The following is a 15,701-nucleotide window of genomic DNA, read 5'->3' on the forward strand; positions in this document are numbered from 1 at the left end:
CCATAAGCAGCTGTGAGTCCTTTGGAATATTCCTTTCCTAAGGATGACATACACAGACAACAGTTAGCTGTTTGAAGCACATATTGGTATGCTTAACACCAAGGAGGCACAAAACCTACACCTGGGCTATGTCACACAACCATGCGCAAAACTGGAATCCAAGGACTGCTCCTATGGCCTGCGTGTCAGGTGGAATTCTGCTGTCAACCTCAGTGTGAACATCATTCCTGAAGATTCTGACAGCAGTTCCCTCAGCAAACTAAACTGAATCCCAGGCTCATTGTTGCTGAAAGAGTGAAAAGATGCTGCTGACATTCTCCCCTGATAATTTTAACCAACAATAGTGAACTGAATCAGGACAGAGATGGACCCAACAAACAGTAGAGTTGGCAGAAGTAACAAGAGGGGATGACACAACAAGGATCAAGAGCAAGAGACACACAGTTCACAAAAAAAGTGTGTTAAACAAAATACTGTCAAAGAAAACTTTAAAAAATAAGGTAAAACTGAGAAGCAGTTACCTTATTTACCTTCTGTCAGCTGCGAAACTCTGTCTCCAATACAAGGGTCCCAAGTGTCAGGAGGGAGCTATCCTGCTCTGATCTACCACCACCTGGTTGTATTAGTTTGTCACAATGTGATTATTCAAGGCTTCAGGGAGTTTCAAAGCATGCTGTGTTGCTAGTCGATAGCATGTTTATGAACATGCTCTGTTCCTATTTGGCACTGGGTCATCACTGTATAATTTAGGAGTCACAAGCTCTCAGGCTGCCAGCAGCACACTGTGCATGCAGCACGATGCGTTTTGTTGTTTCACCATTGTTTAAGTTTATATAAAATCTTAATTGCAAATGGAAAAAAATCTGCCTAGTCAATCAGGCCTGTTCAGAAGAGTGTCCAAAAGCCTGCTTTGAGTTTCATAATTGGGAAGTTCAACCCAGCCCAGAAATGATTTACTGGAGTTAACAATAAGAAAGGACTTGCTTGAAACTGCTGCCAAACTCCAACTCAAGACAGAAAATCAGCTGGAGAGCACCATCTATTGGCCAGAGGAACGGCTGGACTGCCAACCTTTCGCTTTTTAGAATCAAACCGAAGGCAGCTCCCGGCTCTGCACCGCAGCCCTGCAGGGAGAGGGACACTCCACCCATCGCACACCCAGAGACCCGCCCGGGGACAGCTCTTCCAATGCCCGACAGAAATTCTGGCTTGAACACATGTGACCAAGGGCCAGCTGCTGAGGAGAGGACAGTACAACAGTCCCAGTTCTTTATTTCAGTGCCATTTTCCTCCCCTGTTGGTCCGGTGATTTCATGGCACAGCTAAGCTATCAGTATTTTCTGATTCTGGATTTAGGCAAACACTGACCCTCACCCAAAGGTCCATCCCACAAATGAGCAGCATCACACTGCTGAAACCAGTGTTAAACTGGCACCTGGTGGCTGTCTGCACATGGCACAGAGTAAATTCACCAGCCCTTCAGCCTTTTTCTCCCCCTGCACTGTCCTGGGTGTCTCTGCACAGAAGGGACAGGAGAGGGTTAGCTTACATCTGTGCCTTTTTCTGTGACACTGCCAGCAGCCCCACAGATGACTGAAAGTACCCAGAAAGTATTTTTGACTGCAGAATTATGTTTCTGAGGATTCCTACTCCAAGCTGGTCTTATCTTTAGGCTATCTGTTTAGATTTCATGGACTGGCCTATGAATCCTACTTTTAACTGCAAAACACATCTCCCTGGGGAGCAATTTCATTAGAGCTGGCTAACATTTCTGGCCACACAAACAGGAAAGAAATCTTAAGTACCTTTTCACTACCTTTTGTCTAATGACCAGTTGTGTTTATTAGAAATACCATGAACGCATAAAAATTAAATTAATGCTGTCCTTTTGCCCGGGGAGGCTGACCCAGGCCACCACCAAGCTCCGCGGCTCTGGTTCTGTCCTGGAGAAGCTCATTAGAACTCAAATAGGTTGAAAGGTCTCGCTCAGTGTCCACCTCCAGCAAGTGAGAGGGACCTGACTGTGGTACAAACACCAGAGAGGCACACAGCCCCACAGCAAAGACACTGCTGCAGGTAACCCAGATCAGTTTCCAGAGCAAAGCCAGTGATTCAGGTCCTGACTGGATGTGAGAAAGGCTCTGAACTGCCCGAGCAGCTCCTCCTCTGAGTCACAGGAGAGCCACTTCTATCACACGTGGTCCCTGGAGCATTTCCAGCTCCAGTAATTTTCCAAAGACTTTTTTGGAGAAGCTGTACAAAGTTGGAAAAATATAACTTATCAGCCATAATTGTTAATTAACTATCTGTGATATCAAGGAATTAAATAACCAGTACACACTGTGTTTCGGTTTGAGCTAAAATGGAATTTTCCAGAGAAACAGAAAAGCTGTTTTGGTCAACCGTAAATATTTAATTTTTTTTTTTCTAGAAAGAAATCTGTTAATAGTTGTGTTTGGAGTTTTTTAAATTTTCTTTTTTTCAGGAGGGGTGCTAATTTTGGAGTGGGTACAAATGTCAAACTTCAGAGCAACCAAAACCAACCAATCAGAACATCACAGCTCAAATCAAACACTGGATGAGAAAGTAAATCTGACAGTGGCAACAACTGCAGCCCCAAAGGCCTGCCCACCCTAGCAAATTTCCTAATTTAAAATCACAGGAAACAATACAAAACTGGATTTCATAGGAGAGAGAGGTCCTCTTTTGTCAGGGCTCTTCCTATGGTCCCCATTCAAACTGGCACAGAGCACAGTAGGGGATGTGGCAGTGCAGGAATGGAAAAACAAACCATGGTAAATTGCAACAAGTGTTAAAATAAATCAGCACAAATGAGGTAAACTCTATGGCAAATTTCTGCTCTGGGGTAGAGAGGAGACAAATCAGAAGCAGAAGTTATGGCTGCAAATAACTTGACACAATTAGGAGAAATATAAATCAGCCTGTAAGTTACTCCAAAAGAGGCAGGCAAGGGAATGTCCAGCAAAAAGCACCCTGTCTAAGCTGCCTAAGTGGAATTCCACTGGGAGAGGGCCAGCAGGTCTGAGGTCTCAGAGCTCAGAGCACAAATTGGAAAATAATGAAGCTGCTCTGCTGTGATTGCTACAGAGGTGACAGAGCTGCAAAACAAAGGGATTCTGGAGCTAGGGCAGTGGGAGAGATCAGCTTGCACACACAGCAAGGGGTTGGGTTACATGTAATTGCTCCTGTGAAGAGTGGGTGGTTTGCAAGTGTTATGACAGCTGCAGAGCAGAGGATGTCTCTGCTATGAGACAACACAAAGCTGGACCAGAGAACAGGGAGGCAAAAGTCACCAAACTTTCTAACCCAGGGCAAGTACCCATCCCAAGGCACTTGCACTGTGCAGGGACTCCAGGAGCAGGAAAGTTTATCAGCACTCACACTCATCCATTTGCTCCTCCATGCAGTACAGAGTGGCTCTACAAAGACTAAGAAATAAAGATCAGGGTATCTAACAGGTCCCTCCACAGCACAAATCCATGTGTTAACCATATGAGTGGGACTTTCTTCTCACAACTTGGCAGGGCGGGGCCGGGCTATGGTGATTTTTCAATCCAGACTACCATATTTATCATGTTTTCATCCTCATTACTAGAAGACAAAAAAGCTGTAACTGCATGTTCTTAACATGACAGGTTGTCTTGCCAATATAACGTGTATTCGGAAGTTCCTGGAACGGCATGGCAAATTACAGCGTGATTTTAACCTTTAAATGACTGATAATAAATAACCTCACCTTTAACTCCATCTTTACATCTTTTATCTAGCAATGCATTTGGCAGCCAGTCCCTCTTGTCTTCATTTTCTATTTAAAATACTTAATATGAATGAGTGAGCAGCAGACAGCTAGCACATTCCTACACCAACAGCTCCCACACGCACAAGAGCTCGCCTCAAGGCTTGCTGATTTATAAAGCTCTCTATCTCATGCCAGTTTGGGTGCAGTGCTCACAAAGCATCCCCTTGTATCCAAGTAAACTGGGCACTGGTTCCTTGTAAATGCACATGCAGGGAGCAAGCCTGGCACTCTGCCACAGCCAAAACATAGGCAGGCCCCCGGGCTGAGGGTGGCCAGCTGGCTGGGGCTGCTCGGCCTGCTGGCACCACCACTGCCTCATCTGCCAGCCCTGCTGCACTTGCAGCTCTTCCCCATCTTGTGGGACCATGTGGGTGATGGCTTCTTCCTTACTGGCATCAGTATCCAAATATCCAAAACCTTTTTGAAGTGCTTCACATGATGAGTTTGTGGTACAAGCAGGGTATGCTTTCAAATATCCCCTTCTGATTTTATTGCACTGAATCCTATTTTGCCTGTACAGTCATCAGTCTCTAAACTGTATTAGGGTACCACTTTGTTTTTCTGTTGTGGGGAAACTGGCAAGTGAAAAATGTATTTGAACAAAAAGGGAAATTATCCTGAAGTGTTAAGAATTCCCTCTGGCAGAGAGGAACAGATCAGCATTATAATCACAGACAGCAAGACAAAAGTCCATCTTAACAGCTTGTTTTTGATACTGCAGCAACAAATGTTCTTCCAAAGTGCTTTACATATCATATAAATGAAATGGGGACCCCTATCCACCCACCCTGCTGCCCTGGTGCCCAGCATTCCCAACACTTAATGCCCACATGGCCACTTCAACTGCTTGGCCAGCCTTTGTTCACCCATGTCCTGAACCCTGCAATCGTTTCCCCAAGGATATAATCCATTACAAACCTTAATGGCAGAGCTCACTTTAGCTCAATCTGGACAGACCCAAGTGTTTTCAGCACAGGAGGTCTCTCATTTCAGTCCTGGGGGAATCTGCCTAGACAACCACTGCCACAAACCCAACAGAGCCAGATTGTGCCTTGAAGGCTTGGGCCCATGTGGGAGCACCACTGAGCTGCATGATCTGGGCAGAAGCTCAAAATGTGATTCTCCAGGACGAAGTGCAGTCCTTCCATTGACTGACAGTCATCTCTTCTATGCTGAAAGCATTGCCCCCTTTCTTATTACCAGTGAGGGTCACTTGTGTCTAATTGAGTGTGGCTTGTGACAATTTCCCTAAGCTCTGAAAGCAAGACCCAGAAAAATTAAGGCAAAGGAACCAGTAGGAAAAAAAGCAGTAAACACATGAAGACCTTGTATCTGTCCCATTCAACATAATCTTTAAAAAAAGCAAGACTAGGCATCTCTGTCTCATGTGCTGAAAGAATGCCTTTTGGTTCTGCTGTGATTTCTTCTGGACCTGGTTGAGAGTTGTCCTTGATGCAGAGCACAAACATGTCCAGTCCATCAAAAAGTTTGACTGTGCCAGGAAATCTAGGAGTGAAACAGAGAACAATGCTTCAGAATCCCCTTTTCTGCCCCTCACACCTCCCTGTCCTTGCAGAAAGGGCAGACAGCTAGCAGGGTGGTTTGCTGCAAGGGGAGGCAAAGCAGCACAAACTGCTCACAGAGCACACAAAAAGAGGCACTTCTGCATCAGATCCCTTCTGCACATACTAGGGGAAGGGAGGGTGAGATGGGAATCTGCAGCCTGGGGCCACAACTGCACACTCAGGCACAGTCTGCTTCTTTCTCCCCAGCCTCTCATTGTTCAGTCACACAATAGTGGCTCACAAAAGCTTATTTGACCTTCACGGAGGAAAAATCCTCTCGCCTCTGATTTAACAGATCTAGCATTTTCAGCAGGGAGAGGCTCTTTGGCCTGTTGTCATTCCTTCTGAGAGTTTACCTAAGAAAAGGCTGAGAAGTTTTGCCCTTCCACTGTCACCCAGTACATAGAAACCATGTGCAGGACCTGACCTGTAAAAGCCACAGCAGCACTGCCAGTGATTTTATTTGGCCATGATTTCACACTTAGTTTTCTACTGAAAGAGGAAAGAGAAGCCCCTACTCCTTCCCCTGCCCCCATTCTCTCTAGTGCTGCCCAGTTATCCAAATCTACAGCACAATTTGCACAAGAGATTCTTTGTTATTTTCCTTTCCTGTAGTAGCACAAATTTACATGCAACAACCCTGGCCCTTTTGATGTCAGATATGACTCATGAGATAGATGCTGGCTTTACTGATTAATCTTACTTATGCACATCTTATTCCTCCCCTATGACTTGCCAAGAGCATTTATTTCTGCTACACTAGGAACAAAATCTCAGCTATGTCTCTGGAGCATTACATATTGCAGACTCTGTCTCTTTGGCCCCCTGCATTAATTTTCTTCAAATGACACCAAGGGGCCAATATGTTAAGTTTGCACTATTGGTCTGACAAAATTTTGGCTTCTATTTATAATCATTTGTATAAAAAGCATCAGTTTGGGTTAGCTTAGGCCTATTGTGGAGGGAATCACTCTAGCACAGATCATTCCAACAGTGCTTTCACTTTCTGTACTTGCTGAGGTTTGTGTTTTTGAGCAGTGTAAATTGTATCAGGGATACTGACAACTCTCTCATGTGCAATTGGAGGTGTACACTGGAAGACTCTATTAATTCCAGCTTTGGTCTCATGCCCTTTTTAAGAGGATTTCTTTATAGAATTAGGTATTGATCCTACTCTAGTTATTGGAGTTGATTCACAGCTGCATGACTCCACAGCCTGCTGGCATAAACAGTCTAAAATCAGATTAATGCTATGAGCAGCAACACACAAGGTGCAACAAGAGCAATTCCAATTATATACTAAGGATGGAGATATCTGAACTCCCATGGACCTCTGCCCCAGTGTTTTACCTTCCTTACTGTTCTTTTTCTTTATCTTTCAGAAACAATAATCTAAGATTATTCCTCACATGTTACTCTCAGGTTTGGGTAATCATGGTTGTGTGCAACCCATGTTACAGGCCTTCTGACATTTCTTTAGGCTGACTTAACTGTAATAAATTTAGCTGTCATTAAGTTCTTTGATATTTAGACTAAATCTTGGGGCTTGACATTGTCATAATACTTCCAGTTATAAATGAATATTGTTCCCAGCAACTTTACAGAGAGAAGGACTGTAAACCAGCACATCTTTAACCAAAATATTCAGAGAACACCAGGGTTTCCCTAACAGTGATAGGTGGCTCCCACACAACCAAAGGAATTCTCTCCTGTTCATTCCATGGTTGCTCATGTAAATGTTGCAAAAATTCTTCCAAGCTTCCTTCTGATGCAAGAGGAGCTGTGAGTTCCCAGATCTGCTCACTCAGCCTGCTCATCTGGAAAGCATTCTGAAAGCTGACAAGGTTGTGTTGTGCCAGCAGCCTACCCCCAGCATCTTTCCTCCGGCCTGACAGTGCACTGCATGGGGCAGCAGCTACCCTTACCCAGCAGTTCTGGGAGGAGCATGTTCCCTACACTGGCACTGATACACAGCAAGACAGACATTTCCAGCAGTATCACAATCCTACCTGACTGTGGGGGAAAAGCAGCACCATGCCAACATTCCCATACATGGAAAGGATGCAAAGCTTCCACTAGAAAAAAGCTTGGAGTGAACCAATTCTTGATCTACTTTTGTCTTATTCTTGCAGCAAGATATGGGAATGGGGAAGAAGTGTTCCAACATACTGAATAGATTGAGCAAGGACATATATTTTAATGCAGGACTTATTGGCTCACAGTTCCTACTGTGTCCTGAAGGAAAGCATAGCAATACCTTTTGTAGATACTTAAACAAGGGTATTGCTGCCCAGGCATGTGGAAAAATACAAGCCAGAGCTTCTACATTCTAAAAGCATACACTGTTCACCCTACAACACAGCAAGCATTAAACTCAACAAACCTAAGTTAAAAACAGAGGACTATTCATTGAGGAATCTTGATCTGAAGTTCTGCCTTTTGAGCACTTGAAAACTAAGAAAATAAACCAATAAGGTAACTGATTGATCTATATTTGGGGAAAAAAATTGTTTGATATAACCAGCAAGAGAATATAGCTAATTAGAACCATCCCTTGCAAAAAACAGACCAGCATGGACAGGGTCCCCAACAACTCATGTCTGCCTGTTTCTAGCTACATTCTGATCATATTTGTCAGCCTCTGGAATCCAGGAAATACAAGTTTTTACATGTGTTCCTCTGAAAAGCCCAACAAACTTTTGCAACCTTAACTTCATATTGTCATAATGAAAAGCATCTTAGTAGAGGCTCTACTGAGCCTGGATCTGCTCTGGTGTAGTCTAGGGAAGGTTGCTTATGGATTTCAACCTTTTAGACTCAAATATAAAAAAGTTCATTCACACAAAGCAGCTCAGTGAAGCCAAATAACAAGGCTTAGCCTAGGCTGCCCTGAGATATTTTATTACAGATGAAACCAACTCCCTTTGAAGATAAGGGAATGCTTTAGTTGATGGACTCTATTTTGCTTTTGGCAAGATCTATGTAAATCTGGAGTAATGCCATTAACTTTATAAAAACCTCACCCCAGATTTACAGTGATGTCACCAGGAGCAGGATCCAAGCTCTGGTTGATTGAAAATGAGTACCAAACACTTTAATTGAAACTGAATCTTAAAGTAACCAGTGGGAAGATATTTTCTCAATTGCACTTGTGATTATTGTTAATTTGTAGTGAGTTATTAATGTAACCATTAAAGTTGAAGAACTCACATAAATCAGTATAATTTATGAGAGGAATTGAGCATACCTAATTAACTCAAATTGTTGGTTATTAATTTTTATTTTTTTAAACCAAGTAACCAAGGCTCTTAATGCTATACCCTGAGCCATAAAATAAAATCTAGTCTGTTTTGACAATGTACAGATATTTGGGATTTAGAGCATAATTGAAAGGCCCACATTTTCTTTAGTGCAATTTCCCTCAATTCAAACACAAAGTGATATGCAGGGAGAATTATGTTCTTTCTGAGTCACTCAATGCTCTGCTTTCAAAATATTTGAATTTTGGAACAAAATGGCCCAAAAACATATATGGGAAAAGAAAACTTTTAAGTAAAAAACCCACCATATTCTTCAAAATCTTTTCTTCTGATTTATGAGACTCCTTTTTCCATATGACTCCTAATGCCAAAGCATTAAGGCAATGGTGAACAGGTTAGTCATGCCATACTTTTAAATGTTACTTCATGTAACATTAGGAAATCATTTGAGCTCCTGGCAAAGTCTACTTCTTCCTTTATAAGTGTTTAAAGCTCAGGGGGGACCATTGTCATAATCTGGTGTGATCTTCTGTTTAGCAATTCCCTTCTGAGAGGGAATATATTGTGTATATTGTTAGTAGTGAGGCTTTGCATACCAGTCCAGACATGGAAGACACCTCCATAGTGCCACTTGGAATCTTGCATTGCTCTTACCACCTTGACCTACCAGGCTTAATTGAGGGAAATTCTCTATATTTATTCAGCCACCATAAGACATTTCATGATACAGAGCTAGGATTGCACAACAGCATAGATACCTCATGGAGGATTTTTATCTTTTCCCCCCAGTCTAGCTTGCATCTAGTACTGTCTACCATTAGATCACAGCCTCTAGAGGCATTTGATGGAAGCATGGTACTTTTTAAACCTCCCAACACACACAGTGAACCCCTACACTGAGTAAGATCCCTCACTGATGCTCACCTTGGGTCATTCTGACACAGAAAGCAGGCTGCAAGGGCATTACTATTTCATCAGCAATGTCAGCAGCCAGAACATTTATCCAGATCCTATTTCATGCTCCAACAGGCTCCTTGCCTCGGAAGATGTCATAGGGTCAGCAGAATAGATCTGGGGAAAAGTCCAGAGATGTGAAGGAGAGCACCAATCTCAGAATAAGTCACAGAGGGGAGGTAAAGCACATTGTACCACAGGCAACAGCAAGCCAATGTACAGCAGAAAGATGAAAGATCTTTTCATATTATTCTGAGAATTTATACTCAGGGTCTAGTATGTAATCCCGAGCTTTATGATGGTCTGATCAGCTTCTTCTCATTCAACCTTTCTAATTCTCACCTCGTGCTCCCTGGATCTATTTAAAACAGTCCAGTTAAAATTATTTTCTTGGCCTGGTATCTGACCACGTCATATAAACCAAATCTGAGCCAGAGGCAAATCCAGCTCAGTCTGTGGTTCAGGTTTGGGTTTAAATCAAAAGAATGTTTGTGATTTAAGTAGATGGAACATTAACAAGTAACAACAATATAATAGCCTATAATAATAAGTTTACTTTGCAAGAATAGAGTCACAGATGAGTCAAAAGAGGAAACTAATCCCCTGGGTGATATGGTGGTAGGATTAATATGGTATGAACACAGTTAGATCTTTGGAGACATGCAAACCTATCCAAAAGGCAGTAGGGTTTATTTGGCACCAAGCTTCCAACTTTGACTCCATCCTAATAAAAACCAGAGTTGTATATATATTTTTATTTTCCCCTAACTTATATAAATGTATTTCAACAATTTAAAGAGCAAAACCTTCCCCAACTACCAAGGTCTGGGGGCCTCTATTTTTGCAGCTCTAACAATTTTACTAAGACATCTCCTACTCTGTGACATTTTAATTATTCACAGCACCAGTGCACTACAAGTGAAACATGCTGTGTATTCTCCATTCACTCATTCATTAGTTTTAATTAAACCCTCTAATTTTATTTATGCTGTCATGGACTGATTAACAATCTACAGCACAAACCAGGAAGTTTTAAACAGCACCTTGAGAAATCTTCCTTGCTCTAAACAGGGATCTGCTATAATAAGTACAAATCTGCTGGATTATGTTCTGAAAGGCAAAGGGAACTACATCAGCAGCTTTCACAATGCAATTTTCTTGTAGCTGTTTAACAAACCATATCTCAAGGCCTTTGGTGAGGAACACAGATGATGAGGTATCCAAGGGATTCAACAGGATGAAACTGCAGACAGACCCTGTGAAAGTTCCTTTATTAGAAGCAGTCTAGGGCTGAGATGGAGCAGCATGGTGCAGTAGGAACAGAGCACCAAGTCCTACTCCAGCAGAGACTCAGGACACTTTCAGTGTTGCCAAAAAGGATGAGGCTACACTGCCTGGAACTTGTGAAAGGATAAATTCATGGAGCAGCTTAAGTAACTCTAAACGGAGTCTTTACAGCTGTAATTTACACATTTTATTATTCTTTTAAATTGCTGTCATCCATTTGAAGTGTCTTCTGAGCACCTTCTGACAACAGACCTGTCTCTCAAGACCTTAATCTCAGTGATCTTTGAGCATTCTGAACTCCTCAGCATGTGTGCTACACCTCAAAATGCAAAGATTTAAGTTCACTCAAAGCAGCCACCCACACATCTCAGTGCAGTGTCCTGCTCAGCAATTAATTCTGGTCCCCAGATTTCAAAACAGGCCTTCCCTCACTCTTCACATCTGTTGCTTCCTCTCTTCTTCCTCTCCCATCTACACATCTCCTTTTCACATTTGTTTCTGTCCCCACCTGCACATCTCAGCTCTGCCTCTCTTGCTCCTTCAGCAGTGTTTCATTCCCTCCCACCTGTTGGAAAAGACTGCCTCAGACCACTTTTTCCACCTTTGCCTGTTAGGTGTAGTTGTGCTCACCAAATGAGTCAAGGCAGATAAAATTCTGGGAGAATAAATAAGCATCTCCACTGAACAGGACTCACTGAAAGATTTCAGTAGGATACACAGAGCTCCTGGGCCCTTTTTTTACCCTGCTTTCCTTCTTAGCTCTCTGCTCGGTATAATATATCCTTTATATAACTCTGAATTGCTGCCAACTGCTGTGAAGCCCACAAATAACTATTCCCATTCTTCTGTGGTCTTGTTGTGCAATGTACAAAAATGCAGTTTACAGGCACTGAAGTCCATCATGAATCAGGGAGCTGTGCAATACCTCCCATTTTTATGGCACAGGATCCATGCTGCCACAGCACAAGCTAATAGAGTAAAGAGGGGGAGGAAAACCTTCTTTAGGGACAGCAACCATCCCTACATAGACACCACCATTAAGTCAATCTCTATTATTTTGCTTATAGGCTTGAAATTAGGGAGAAATGAATATAGAGTGAAGCACCAACATTTCATCTTCCTGACCTCTGCCCTGAGCACAAACTGAGGCCAGACAGCAAAATCGGTTTGAGTGTGTCAATGTGAACTAAAACAACAGAATTCTTTATCCTTTGGCACAATTCTTTACGCTTTGAAATCTGCTCTCACAACAATTCAGCGATGGGCTATTTATAGAGGCTGCAGTACCTCCAGGCCTGGAGCAAAGGGTTGTCCCAGGAGAGCCCAGCTAAGACAAAGCACAGCAGCACAGGCTGGATCTGCCCACCTCATCAGGAGGGTTGGATTTCACTCTGGCCAAGAGCGTTCCCAGCAACAAATGAGGCCTCCCATAATGTATTCCAATAAAAACAGAGGCTTTAAAAAGAAATCAGTGTTTTGTTCCCTTCCAAGACATATAAATCGTTCTAAATTGTGCTATTTTGGAAGCATTTGTGATTTCTTTTAGGCGATGCCTCCCTCTAGTGTTAAAGCCAGCAGGTGGCCACCACCAGGTCTCTGACAGTCCAGTTTTTGAGGAGGTGAAAGATTTTCAAGTACTCAAATATTTATGATGCTTCTCTTCGTGGCACCATTGACAGTTCAAACACAGGCTGAGCAGGACTGCCAGGGAGCTTTGGGAGCATCACAGGTGCTGTAGTCATTGCAAGGAGACCTAGACAAGTGGACAGCAGGTGGAAAGCAGCAGCCCTTGGCTGCAGTAGAAGATCCTGGTTCTGGGCTGCAAGAGCCAGAGCCTTGTCCTAAGCTCTTCAGTGAACAACTACAAAGTATGCAATATGTGAAAGGCTGGTTTAAAAAGACAACAAACACCCAGGTTTGTCTTCCCTCTTTGCCTGTAGAAGATTGATGCCAACAGCCTATTACCTGCTTACTCAGTTCTTAAAACTTCTATAATTTATTTCTCGTTTTTATACAGGGCCTTAAAAAATGTTGTGTGCACACACACACCTATGAAAGATATGTAGCAAAGACACACAAGAAGCAATGATCTGGCTGCAAGCTCAGAAAAAGGCCTTCACCTAGAAAGTCACTTTTTAATTCCTTTGGAGATAAACACAGCCCAAATAACCACAAACAAGGAGCTTTCCTAAAAGATTGGTATTACCAAGAGTTTCCTTATCCGTGAGCTGTTGTCTAGCAATATTTGTTGGAACTAAAAAGGTGAGCAATCTAACCAGAGAAAAGCAGTAGGAGAAACCTTCACTTCTGGAATTTGCTCCCATTTGCAGTCATTAGTTTTCCAACTTAGTAGTGCATTAGGAGTAGATTTCTGCATTTAATTTCTTAAATGCACCACAGCAGGGAGAGTGAGGGAAGAAAAAAAAAAAAAAACAATTTTATTTCTCTGCAATATAAAGAGTAGCAGTTATTGCTTGCCAACTACACAATTATTTTCAAAGAGCTTAGCATCTCTCTTAGGTTGATATATTAGCTTTATTACACTGCCATGGCTCTGAGAGATACTTGCCACTCAACTCGTTGGTACAAAGAGATACAGATGCTTTATTACTGTGGATGGAATTCCCATTTCTGCCAATGCTGCTGGCAATTCTGTGCCCTCCTGAGAAGCAATGCAGCCTTTAAATCATTTATTATCTATTTTCATCACAACTTCACAGTTTTGGCATTTTGTTTGAAAAGTATCAGTGTGCCTCAGTGTATAGCATTTTCACCACCAGCACAGAAATCTCCTAGGGTGTTGGCTCAGACCCATAGCTGATGCTTCATCAGGAAAAGACTGAAAAACAGAGAAGCTAAACTGATATGCATTAAAATCTGGTACTGTCATCTGTTTTTTCAGCAGAACAGTGCTGCCTGTGGGCACCAGGACACTCCATACCTGACTAACTGACCCCTCCAAAATAGTGTTGGGATTTTTGGCTTCCAGGTTGGCTCAGGCAGGGCAAGTGTAGCCTGCTGATCAGCTCAGCCACAAAAGCAGTATTTCTAGGAACAGCTATAGCACAGGGAAGCACTTTACTGCTTAGGGAAGTTTTAGATGGAACCTCTGGTGTCCATGCCATTTCAGAAGTCTAAGCAGGTAAGGGAAAGTTTATTCTTCTGAAATTCAACCTCAACATTTTACAAAGTTGTGGCTTATTCTAAAATTACATGGAAGTCGTTCCTTCCTCTGTGTTAAACAGACCAGCCTCTCTTTTAAGCACATGACTTTTTTTTTTAAATCTAGTGTGTTTCAGGCTACATGAAAGATAGATAGAAGGATCAGCCCTGGAACAATCTACCAAGTCATGTAGTGGATTTTCTACTGTTCAGTGAATTTAAATCAAAATGTGGTATCCTGGCAAGCCATCTGTGTCACCTTGTCTCCAAGACTCAGGCCTGATGTAGAAGTTACTGAGTATTTTTAGTGTCACACAGGAGGTCAGAAAAAATGATCTAATGGTCCTGTCTGGGCTTAAGCTCTATGAATAAATGACAATCTTAGGCCTAAGCACTTTGGGACAAAGGAACATCTTTAAATATTTAGCAAAGCACTGCATCCACTGGGACTGCTCCACAAAGGAAAGTGGCAATCACAGGCCCGAGGCTCAGCCATCTCAGGTCACCTTAATGCATGTAAACACTGGTGTGATGAGAGCTCATAGATGCTCAAATCTCACAGTCACTTAACTCTGAAAATGGACTGGTTTGGATCAGTTTTTCCTTTGACAGCCAGTCCAAGCCTTTCTGTGTGCTTAGTCCATTGTGATCAGTCATAGCCCACATAGAGCATTTTCTCACAACAAAATCCATAAATATATTCTATCACAAAGTCCTTCCTTAGCCTCCAGTTTGACAAAATACATACCAAACTCTGTGGAGGAAAGGCCTACTTGAAAAGCAGGATGAGGATTTGGCCAGCTGGCAGCAGGTCACATCCTTAACAGCACAACCAGGCTGTCCAGCACAAAGGGCTTGAGCGGATCATCTCCTGCTAAGAACCAGCACCTAGACATGGTGGGTTGTTACTGGTTATACTGGATGCAAGCCTGGGATGTGTTTATCATAGTTATAGGGATAACTTCATAGCAGGAAACTGAAAAAATCACAGACTAAAAATTAAATCACTGCGCCTTCCCCCCTAATCACTGACCATAATTTACAGAACCTAATTTTTCATTACCCAATTCAGAGTCACAGAAACAAACTGCTTCCTTTCCAAGTTGTTATTCTATTTGAGCTTCCTTGGGGTCTGTTTGAGTTTTTTCACATCTCTCCAGATCCAACAGCTGAGCTCTGAGTTGCCATTTCACATGTTCTGCCAGGATCCTTCCCAGAAACCCCACAAGGCTGATAGTAAGGGAAGACACAGCCTAACTTCCCAGTCTTGCTAGTTCAAGTAAAAGAGCCTAATATCTGCATATCAAAACTTGCCAAAACCAGCTCCAGCAACAGTTGTCATCAGTAATGCTTGCATACAGAGGGGGTGAAGATGTGTCTATGTTACAACATTTAGAAAACTAATCAAACAAGCAGAACTTGTCCTGCCCATGAAACCACACTGCCAGTGGTGTAGCAGAGTAGCTGCATTTCAGCAAGCAGTTATCTACACATAGAAAAATTAAAAAAAAAAACAAAATGAACATAAATGCAATTAAATACTTCAGCAAAAGATAAACATAGAAAAATTTAAAAAAAGTAAAACAAAATGAACATAAATGCAACACTTCAGCAAAAGGTAAACATGCATGCATACATCCTATGTGAAAATAT

Source organism: Melospiza melodia, chromosome 9 (genome assembly GCF_035770615.1).
Source record: "Melospiza melodia melodia isolate bMelMel2 chromosome 9, bMelMel2.pri, whole genome shotgun sequence".
Taxonomy (NCBI): domain Eukaryota; kingdom Metazoa; phylum Chordata; class Aves; order Passeriformes; family Passerellidae; genus Melospiza; species Melospiza melodia.